Source organism: Salmo salar, chromosome ssa08 (genome assembly GCF_905237065.1).
Source record: "Salmo salar chromosome ssa08, Ssal_v3.1, whole genome shotgun sequence".
In the NCBI taxonomy this organism is placed as follows: Eukaryota; Metazoa; Chordata; class Actinopteri; order Salmoniformes; family Salmonidae; genus Salmo; species Salmo salar.
Window position 1 is genome coordinate 8,715,893 of NC_059449.1, and position 11,267 is coordinate 8,727,159.

At 44.7% G+C, this 11,267-nt stretch overlaps 2 protein-coding genes and 1 long non-coding RNA gene across 14 annotated transcripts in view; 1 reads left to right on the top strand and 2 right to left on the bottom strand.

The window, feature by feature from the left end:
• Positions 1-11,267, top strand: part of LOC106610073 (zinc finger protein 214) — an 844,054-nt gene that overhangs the window by 368,096 nt on the left and 464,691 nt on the right. The window lies entirely within an intron of this gene.
• Positions 1-11,267, bottom strand: part of LOC106610072 (neurotrophin receptor-interacting factor homolog) — a 437,457-nt gene that overhangs the window by 340,388 nt on the left and 85,802 nt on the right. The window lies entirely within an intron of this gene.
• Positions 6,675-11,138, bottom strand: LOC106610155 (uncharacterized). Its single transcript, XR_001329857.2, has 2 exons — positions 10,624-11,138; positions 6,675-10,528 (listed from the first exon to the last, which is right to left on the bottom strand). It is a non-coding gene; the product is annotated as an uncharacterized lncRNA (long non-coding RNA).

Below are 11,267 nucleotides of genomic sequence, written 5' to 3' on the forward strand. Positions count from 1 at the left end.
TTTTGCAATTCGTTTTAGTCATTGTCAGCAGAGAACTGGAAATAAAGGCAGCCAAAGGAGGAATTGGCTTTGGGGGTGAGGGCCAGCCAAGGAGAGCATACAGGTCGCAGTGATGGGTAGTATATGGGGCTTTGGTGACAAAACGGATGGCACTGTGATAGACTGCATCCAATTTGCTGAGTAGAGTGTTGGAGGCTATTTTGTAAATGACATCACCAAAGTCAAGGATCGGTAGGTAGTATAGTCAGTTTTACGAGGGTATGTTTGGCAGCATGAGTGAAGGATGCTTTGTTGCGAAATAGGAAGCCGATTCTAGATTTAATTTTGGATTGGAGATGCTTAACGTGAGTCTGGAAGGAGAGTTTACAGTCTAACCTGACACCTAGGTATTTGTAGTTGTCCACATATTTTAAGTCAGAACCGTCCAGAGTAGTGATGCTAGACGGGCGGGCAGGTATGGGCAGCGATCGGTTGAAGAGCATGCATTTAGTTTTACTTGCATTTAAGAGAAGTTGGAGGCCACGGAAGGAGAGTTGTATGGCATTGAAGCTTGTCTGTAGGTTAGTTAACACAGTGTCCAAAGAAGGGCCAGAAGTATACAGAATGGTGTCGTCTGCGTAGAGGTGGATCAGAGAATCACCAGCAGCAAGAGCAACATCATTGATGTATACAGAGAAAAGAGTCAGCCCGAGAATTGAACCCTGTGGCACCCCCATAGAGACTGCCAGAGGTCCAGACAACAGACCCTCCAATTTGACACACTGAACTCTGTCTGAGATGTAGTTGCACATGACGCCTCTTGCACTGAGATGCAGTGCCTTAGACCACTGCGCTACTCAGGAACCCAATTACAGCTGGTGTGTGAAATCTAATATTAAAGAAGTCTTGAGGTTTTGCTCGCCTGAGGTAAAGTACCTCATGATAAGCTGTAAACCACACTATTTACCAAGAGTTTATATTTTTCGTAGCTGTCCATTTACCACCACAAACTGATGCTGGCACTAAGACCGCACTCAACGAGCTGAATAAGGCCATAAGGTAACAAGAAAATGCTCATCCAGAGGAGGCTCTCCTAGTGGCCGGGGACTTGAATGCAGGCAAACTGAAATCCGTTTTACCTCATTTCTACCAGCATGTCACATGTGCAACCAGAGGAAAACAAACTCTAGACCACCTTTACTCCACACACAGAGACACGTACAAAGCTCTCTCTTGCCCTCCATTTGGAAAATTTGACCATAATTCTATCCTCCTGGTTCCTGCTTACAAGAAAAAAACTAAAGCAGGAAGTACCAGTGACTCGCTCAATACGGAAGTGGTCAGATGATGCAGATGCTAGGCTACAGGACTGTTTTGCTAGCACAGACTGGAAAATGTTCCGGGATTCATCCGATGGCATTGAGGAGTATACCACCTCAGTCACCGGCTTCATCAATAAGTGCATCGATGACCTTGTCTCCACAGTGACCGTACAAACAGTGCATTTGGAAAGTATTCAGACCCCTTCTCTTTTTCCACATTTTGTTACGTTACAGCCTTATTCTAAAATTGATTTAAAAAATATATTCTCATCAATCTACACCCAATTCCCCATAATGACTAAGCGAAAACAGGTTTTTAGAAATGTTTGCTAATTTATTACAAATAAAAAAACATATACCTTATTTACGTAAGTATTCAGTTCCCCCCAATATCCAGAAACTTCACACAGCCATTGAAGAGTGGGACAACATTCCACAGGCCACAATCAACAGCCTGATCAACTCTATGCGAAGGAGATGTCGCGCTGCATGAGGCAAACGGTGGTCACATAAGATACTGACTGGTTCTCATCCACGCCCTTACATAAAACATTTTTTTTTATCTGCGACCAGCATATCTGTATTCCCAGTCATGTATACGGTGCCTTCGGAAAGTATTCAGACCCCCTTCCCTTTTCACACATTTTGTTACATTACAGAATTATTCTAAAATGGATTAAATAAAAAGTCGATTCTACACACAATGCCCCATAATGACAAAGTGAAAACAGGTTTTGTATAATTTTTTGCAAATTAATAAAAAATAAAAACATACCTTGTTTATATAAGTATTCAGACCCTTTGCTATGAGACTCGAAATTGAGCTCAAGAGCATCCTGTTTCCATTGATCATGCTTGAGATGTTTCTACAACTTGATTGGAGTCCACCTGTGGTAAATTCAATTGATTGGACATGATTTGGAAAGGCACACACCTGTCTATAAAAGGTCCCACAGTTGACAGTGCATGTCAGAGCAAAAACCAAGCCATGAGGTTCGAAGGAATTGTCCATAGAGCACCGAGACAGAATTGTGTCGGCACAGATCTAGGGAAGGGTACCAAAACATTTCTGCAGCATTGAATGTCCCAAGAACACAGTGGCCTCCATCATTCTTAAATGGAAGAAGTTTGGAACCACCAAGACTCTTCCTAGAGCTGGCCACCTGGCCAAACTAAGCAATCGGGGGAGAAGGGCCTTGGTCAGGGAGGTGACCAAGAACCAGATGGTCACACTAACAGAGCTCCGGAGTTCCTCTGTGGAGATGGGATAAACTTCTAGAAGGACAACCATCTCTGCAGCACTCCACTAATCAGGACTTTATGGTAGAGCGGCCAGACGGAAGCCCCTCCTCTGTAAAAGGCACATGACAGCCCGCTTGGAGGTTGCCAAAAGGCACCTAGAGGACTCTCTGGCCTGATGAAACCAAGATTGAACTCTTTGGCCTGAATGCCAAGCGTCACCTCTGGACGGAATCTGACACCATCTTTACGGTGAATCATGTTGGTAGCAGCATCATGCTGTGGGGATGTTTTTCAGCTGCAGGGACTGGGAGACTAGTCAGGATCGAGGCAAAGATGAACAGAGCAAAGTACAGAGAGAGATCCTTGATGAAAACCTGCTCCAGAGCGCTCAGGACCTCAGACTGTGAAGGTTCACCTTCCAACAGAACAACCCTAAGCACAGTCAAGACAACGCAGGAGTGGCTTCGGGACAAGTCTCTAAATGTCCTTGAGTGGCCCAGCCAGAGCCCGGATTTGAACCCGATCAAACATCTCTGGCGAGACCTGAAAATAGCTGTGCAGCGATGCTGCTCATCCAACTTGACAAAGCTTGAGAGGATCTGCAGAGAAGAATGGGAGAAACTCCCCAAATACAGGTGTGCCAAGCTTGTAGCGTCATACCCAAGAAGAGTCAAGGCTGTAATCGCTGCCAAAGGTGCTTAAACAAAGTACTGAGTAAAGGGTTTTGAATACTTATGTAAATTTGTCATTGTGGGTTATTGTGTATAGATTGAGGGAAAATATATATTTTTAATAATTTTTAGAATAAGGCTGTAATGTAACAGTTTATTTAGTAAATCTTTTCGTAAATCTTATTTTTCTAAACTACATTGTTGGTTAAGTGCTTGTAAGTAAGCATTTCATTTCACACGTTTTGTATTCGGCGCATGTGACAAATACAGTTTGATTCGAGGCTGGCATCCTGAAGAGTAATTAAAGGGTCCACATGGGCGAATTCCTACAGCTGCCCCCAGAGTGAGAAGAGGTTCTCGCACCAGCTGAAGGTGCACATGGGAGAAAGGGTTCTCAGCTAGGAGATACATTAGGATACACCAGCAGAAAAAGCACACGGCCCATGCACACAGTGTACAAAACATTGGGAACACATGCTCATTCCATGAGACTTACCAAGTGAAAGCTATCATCCCTTATTGATGTCACTTGTTAAATCCACTCCAATCAGTGTAGATGACAGGGAGGAGAAAGGTTAAAGAAGGATTTTTAAGCCTTGAGACTACAGAGCCCCAGTGGAAGTGTCATAATACCCATAAAACATAGCAGTCAAACAGGGAAATGATTCCAAATCGTTTTCCCACCATTTTTCCCATAGGGGATTTTTTAAGGGTTGTGTTTCGTGTAGGCTTACCCTGGCATGACATTTGATAACCATGTAAATCTCTCTCAGACAAGGTAACTTTTGGGGTGGCAGGTAGCCTAGTGATTAGAGTGTTGGGCCGGTAACCGAAAGGTTGCAAGATCGAATCCCTGAGTTGACAAGGTAAAAATCTGTCATTCTGCCCCTGAACAAGGCAGTTAACCCACTGTTCGTAGGCCGTCATTGTAAATAAAAATTTGTTCTTAACTGACTTGCCTAGTTAAATAAATAAAAAAACGTTTATCAACATATTTCGGCTCTATTTACTGATTCGAAAATGCTAATTAGCATCAAAGTAGACATCATACAAAACTACAAATCCCTGCAAGCTCCTGCACGTCATCTCTAGCTGACACCATTGCTAACAGGTATTGTGTCAATTTAAAACTTGTTCAACAGTTCACAGAATTGTCAATTTAAAGAAATGTAGATCATTTATTAATTTCCACATTTAGCTAACATTAGATGGTAAGAATCTCTGGATTAACTTTTGCAAAATGCATCATACAAGGATGATTTCTGTATTTTGAAAATACCAAAACATTTTATAATTTGATTGCTGACAAGCAACATATTTTGGGACTATGTCAACAATGGACCAAATGAAACAAATACCAAAATATTGTTTTTGGGTGGAGTTTTCCTTTAAGGTTAAAGGGATACTTCGGGATTTTAGCTATGAGGCGCTTTATCTACTTCCCCAGCATCAGATGAACTTGTGGATACCATTTCTATATCTCTGTTCAGTATGATGGAAGCTAGAGGTAGTTTCGCGAGCCAATGCAAATTAGGATTAGCGCAACGACTGGAACTCTATGGGTATCTGTATCTGCTAGCATGCTAGTAGATACCCATAAACTTCCAGTCGTTGCGCTAATGCTAATCTTTAGTGAATATTTATCATACTTTGATAAGATCGTCCATTGACTATGGGTGCTTTGTATATGGTTCAGCGGCTATTACATTGCTGTTGCGCTTTGATGCAAGCGAGGGCACACAGTATGTGCGATGGTGCGTTTTAAAACTACACTCAAGTAGATTCTTGAGAAATGCCACTATCCCTTAGACGAGTTAAGATAGCCTGTAGATACTATGCTGGCAGTATTGGAAGACTGCTGGGAATATGAACAATGTCAAAAGAGGGAGCCCCAGAGATTGGGAAAAGGGTTGATGAACATAGACTCGGGGACCTTTGTTATTGGGCCATTTGTGGCAATTTGAAATGTGCCACCGTTGTTTTATACAAGACTATATGTTGATCTTGACATGATTGAAGAAAATAAAGTAATTTATCTGTATATTCAACGGAAATGGTTGTGATAATTGTTAGATTGCAATGGATAGAGGTGCAACCAATGTTAGGACTCTGCATCAGTTGTGTAGTTTAAGATCTGAAAAGTCAGAACGAGAGGATTCAAGGGTAGAAGTAATGACGCTGTTGTTGGGGTTACAAAGAGAAAAAAATGGTATTGAAATTCAGTTTTGTTGGATTCCATACAGAAGTTTTATTTATTTTTTATTTTACTAGGCAAGTCAGTTAAGATCAAATTCTTATTTTCAATGACGGCCTAGGAACAGTGGGTTAACTGCCTTGTTCAGGGGCAGAACGACAAATTTGTACCTTGTCAGCTCGGGGATTCGATCTTGCAACCTTGCAACGCTCTAACCACTAGGCTACCTGCCGCCCCGTTACTTAAATGATATAGTAGATATAATGGCAAAAAAGCAGTGAAACATATTGTGGATATACAGGTGCAGTTAATTAGAGGAGAAATGTAAATATTGATTAGGGAAAATGGGTTATATTGCTGGCAGAGGCAAGGGGATGAAAAGTCTTAAGGGGAGACATTTTTACAAAGAAATCTGTACGGAGACAGTGTTGTAATGGGAACAGAAGGGAGGAAGTTATGATGTATAGGATGAGATTGGGGCATACAGGATTTAATTCCTCTTTGAAATTGATAGGGTAAGATGGTACTGGAATGTGTGTATGGTAGACGAAACGGTTTAACATGTATTATTATTTTGTGTAATGTATGATGTAGAAAGGGAGAGTTTATTTGATTAGGGTGGGATTGGTGGGGGGTTTGGGAGCAGTGAGGTTTGTAGGGATTTATTTTATTAGAAATCCAGATCTGTTTTCGAATACCCATACTAAAATACTGTGTACTATTAGTTCATTTTAGTTAGAATACTGTAAACAAACTAGTTGAGCGTACTAGAGCTTCACCTGTCCACCGGAAGTTGATGCTGTTGCTATGCAACCTTTTGCTAGCTTGTTAGTCATTTGTTATGCTATGTAAACTTTTTATGATTTCGGTTGTTTGTAAATTCAGTGCCAGAGTGCGGTCTGGGCGTTCGTAAATCCAGAGTGTTGTCAGATTGTCCGTTCATAAATTAGGAGCGTTCAGAGCGCACACCGGACGCTCTGGCCGAGGAGTAGGGTTGGTCTGAGCATTCAACCGCGTTCAAGCACCCAAGCTAACAATGGTGTTTGAATGTTAAATGACGAGACAGAGGCATTGATGCGAGTAACCAGTCTGTTCAGTATATTGCAATACATCCGGGTATCTCAAGCACACCGGTAAAACACTGGAGTTGCAGTAATTAACATTTACCAACAGATGGCATCACTGTGCCATCTTACACCCATAACATCTTCCCTTTTATAAAATAAGACAGGAGCTGTCAATTCACTAACAAAACAAACCTAGTAGTAATTTCCAACATGAACAGTTTTTTATTTTTTCAGTTAACAACTTAACACATTTTGATACTCTTCACTTTTATCTCTGTCTGTTAACAATCCCTAATGGGAAACCTACAGATTAAGTATTTTTGGTGGCTGGGACAGACGCCCGCAACGTGAAAAGACAGGGGACTTGTCTGCGTGGACTGCGGTTCCCGCACAGGCGTGTCACCTGACTGTCTAAGGGGAGTATTGATGGGCGAGGGAGCGGCCGACCTGTGATCCCCCGGCTCTTCGCCCAGTGCCTCAGGCCCCATGTGACTTGCTGGGGTTCCGTCTTTTGTCATGATGGTCTTTATGACCATCAGGATTCTGAGTAGGTACTGGCTCAGCAATCTGAAGGTCAACCCTGTTACGACGGTAGAGTGATCCATTCACGTCGACCAAGTAGGAGCGTGGTGCCACTTTTTGTACACAGGATCCGAGTCTCCAGAGGCCTGTCCGGTCCCCTGGTAGTGGCTTCATTCGCACCGTTTCACCCACCCTGAGCTCAGGTAAGTCTTTTGCTGATTTGTCGTAGATTAACTTGGAGACCCGTCTTCTGTGACGTAGCTTCACCAGCACGTCTGTCACCACACATGGCTCCAGGAGAGTGCTTGCTACTGGTAGAGCTGCTTTTAAACGCCGTGCCATGAGGCGCTGGGCCGGGCTGCAATCCATGCCTTCTGTCAGGGTATTGCGCCACTGCAGGATTGCTTTCCAGGCATCTTTGCCCTCTCGCAGAGCTTTTTTGCAGAGGTTCTTTGCGGTTTTGACTGCCGACTCAGCCTTCCCATTAGTTTTTGGGTGTCGTGGTGATGAAGTGGCGTGCTCAAATTCCCATTCTGCAGCAAATTTTCGGAACTCAAATCCGGAGAATTGGCGTCCATTATCTGAAATTACCCTATCTGGCTGGCCATAGCGGGCAAACTGAGCCTTGCAGCCTTTGATCGTTGTCTCTGCTGAGAGGTCGGGGAGGAGGTCAATCTCCCAGAAGTCTGAGTAATGATCGACTACCAGCAGAAAGTCTTTGCCACTGTGCTGGAAGAGATCTAGACTTAATGTCTACCAGGGGCGCATTGGTAGCTCGTGGGACATCATCGTCTCTCTCTGTTGCTCAATGGTATATTCATTGCAGATTGTGCATTTACTGACAGTCTTTGATTTCACTCTGCATTCCTGGCCAATACAGTGTGTCACATGCTTGTCTGTAACAGGCCTCACCTCCTATGTGACTTGAGTGCACGCGCGCCAACATCTCAGGGCGCAGAGAGCGGGGAATAACGACTCTCTGACCCTTGAATATTACTCCGTTTTGAACACTGAGCTCCTCTTTGACTGGCCAATAATCTCTGATGGCTAAAGCAGTTTCTTCCTTGCAGTCGGGCCATCCCATCAGAATCACAGACCTCAATGACTGGAGTTGCTCGTTCCTGTCTGTGTGCTGTCTGATTTGTATAAGGCGCTGGTCCGTAACATTGAGGTAGTCAGCCTGGTTGATGTGTTCAACATCCACTTGCTCTGTTTGTAAGCTGCACACTGTGTGTTGTTGCATGGAGCGTGTGTGAGTGCCTGATGCAGTAGCCCTGCTGAGCGTGTCACTCACATACATCTCTGGCCCTGGCTTATACACCACCTTGAGGTTGTAGTTTTGTAGGGCCAGTAGCATGCTCTGCAGTCGTTTCGGGGCATTCAGGAGAGGCTTGCTGAATATAGCAATAAGGGGCTTGTGATCTGCCTCTGCGGTAATTGTCGCACCCATACATGTAGTGGTGGAAGAGTTGGCATGCAAACACAATGCTGAGGCACTCCTTCTCTATCTGGGCATAGTTCTGCTCTGTTGGAGTGAGTGCCCTAGAGGCGAATGCCACAGGCTGGCCCTACTGCATGAGGCAACAGCCCAGTCCATACTGGCTTGAGTCACTCTGAATCGTGACAGGTTTTGACACATCGTAGTATTGCAGTATAGGTGTCTGGGTGACCAGTTGTTTTATTTCTCTCACCGCTGCGTCATGTTTTGGGAGCCAATGCTAGATGGTGTCCTTGTCCATGAGCCTCCTTAGTGGCTCACACACTTCAGAGAGCCACGGTAGGAACTTGACCAGGTAGGTGACGAATCCGACGATGCGCTACACTGCCTTCACGTCAGATGGGTGGGGCATTTTCAAGACAGCCTTTACTTTTTCTGGATCCGCCTTCAATCCGGTGGAGGACAAGATGTGCCCATGAAAGCTAACCTCTGGCACTTTAAACTGAAGCTTTTTTATGCTTAGCCTTAGCTTGACCTGTCTGCATCTGACCATCAGGGCCAGCAGCTTGGCGCCATGGTCACATTCTGCCTCCTCATCACTGTCTCCACAGCCCACTACGAGGATGTCATCTGCTATGGGTTCCACGCCACTGAGTCCCATCAACAGCTCGTGCTGTTTCCGCTGATACACCTCTGGAGCCACCAAAGGGGAGCTTCAACCACCTCTTCCTGCCCCAGGGTATCCAAAAGGTGGTCATGTAGCTGCTGGGCTCGTCGAGCTTGCACTGCAGGAAGGCATCTCTGGCGTCCACGACCGTGAAGACTCTGGGCTTGGGGAGCTTGTAAAGAACATCCTCCAACGTGGGCATAATGTAATGTGAACGTCTCAGAGCCTGGTTGAGGTGTTTAGGATCAATGCATATCCGTAGCTTGTCTGGTTTCTTGACGACAACCATATTACTTATCCAGTCTGTAGGCTCGGTGACGGATATGATGTGGCCATCTGCTTCGTATTTGTCAAGCTGAGCCTTCGTAGCTGCTTTCATGGCCACTGGTACATTGCGGGGTGCACACTGGATAGGCTGGATTGCTGCGTCCAACTCAAAGTGGACTTCGCCGGGAACTGACTCGACCGGTGTGTTTAAGACATCATGATACTTGCTTAGGAGTGTCTCCTTGCTTAGGGGCCCAGCCTGGACTTTGTCTATAATGTTAAGATCAGCTGGGATGGTGAAGTTAATAAGCCCAAGGCGCTCGCATGTAGAACCTGACAGTAATGGCTGTTGACTAGCCTCAACTATTTCAAACTCAAGAGTGTGTTTCTGGCCACATAAAACACACTGTCACTAACAGGCCTAAAGAGGTCATGAACTGGCCTGAATACAGTTTCAGTTTGGTGCTACTCTGTGTGAGTTTGTCTCTGGGCGCGAGCCTCCTTTTATCTTTAAGGCTCATAACGTTACATGTGGCCCCTGAATCTAGCTGGCATTGCTGTGGTTTATTATTAAGTAGCAGAGTGACAAACCACTTTTGTCCTTTTGCCCTTACTGCCACTATACACTTGCTAGCATATACATCCTCTGTGCTGTTGTTCCCTTCATCTGTGTTTGTTTCAATGGAGTGCACTTTACCCTCCTTTCTTTCTTTTCATGCAGACCCTTGCGAAGTGATTAGCTGTACCACAGGATTTGCATATTTTTCCATAGGCTGGCAGTGTTCTTTTCCCCGTCCATGAGAAATGCCACTATCGGCATGTTGTCTACTGCAGAGTTGGCTGTAGTATTAGCATTAGCTGTGGCAAAGGGGAATTTCTTTACTGGCTGCCTGAATGTAGCATTGACATTGTCCATATTTTGCCATTCTAACTCCATGGACCTTATCCATATATCAGTAAGCTCTGCTGCACGGCATGTCTCCACTGCCAAGACCAGTGTCAGGTCACGTTCTCTCAGCAAACGTCTGCTGGTGCCCTCATCAGTTATGCCAAGCACCATCTTATCTCTGATCAGTTCATCCCTTAAAGCGCCATAGTCACATGTAACTGCCTTTTCCCTTAGCCTAGTGACAAAGCTGTCAATGGACTCCCCGTCCTCCTGTTTGCAACAACCGAAAACATAACACTCGTAAATAACATTCTTTGCTGGCTTAAAGTAATGTTCAAGAGCATCAAGAATAGCTGTAGCGTTACCTTGCTGAACTGCTGTTAGGTTCAGGTTGTGTTTGTATACGTGTTGGCATTCAGTTCCCATTATAGTCCTCAAAATGGCAGCCACTACCTCATCGTCCTTTTCCCGAAAGTCCTGTTGCTAGTGCATAGTCCTCCCATTCACCTCTAAACGTATCCCAGTTTGTGCTCCAATCACCGCTGAACTTCATAACGGCGGGAGGGAGAATGTTCGCTGCCATGTCTAACCGGTGCTAACAACACTGAAGCTAACTAGCAACTCACTCTAGCTAAGGACAATTCCGGCGAAGTTTTACTCAAATAAGCATTTTTGGGGGGGTAAACCAGAACAGGTGACTCTAATTTGCGGAAAGCATGGTTAGTTATCCGACTCTGACACCATGTTTGAATGTTAAATGACGAGACAGAGGCATTGATGCGAGTAACCAGTCTGTTCAGTATATTGCAATACATCCGGGTATCCCAAGCACACCGGTAAAACACTGGAGTTGCAGTAATTAACATTTACCAACAGATGGCATCACTGTGTCACCCATAACAGATGGCTTGCTAGAGAACACTTTTTTGGAGGAGGGGGGGCTAGCTAGATAACACCTCACTCTGACCATTTTACTCGCCCTAGCAGAGCTGGTTAGGCCATTTCCATG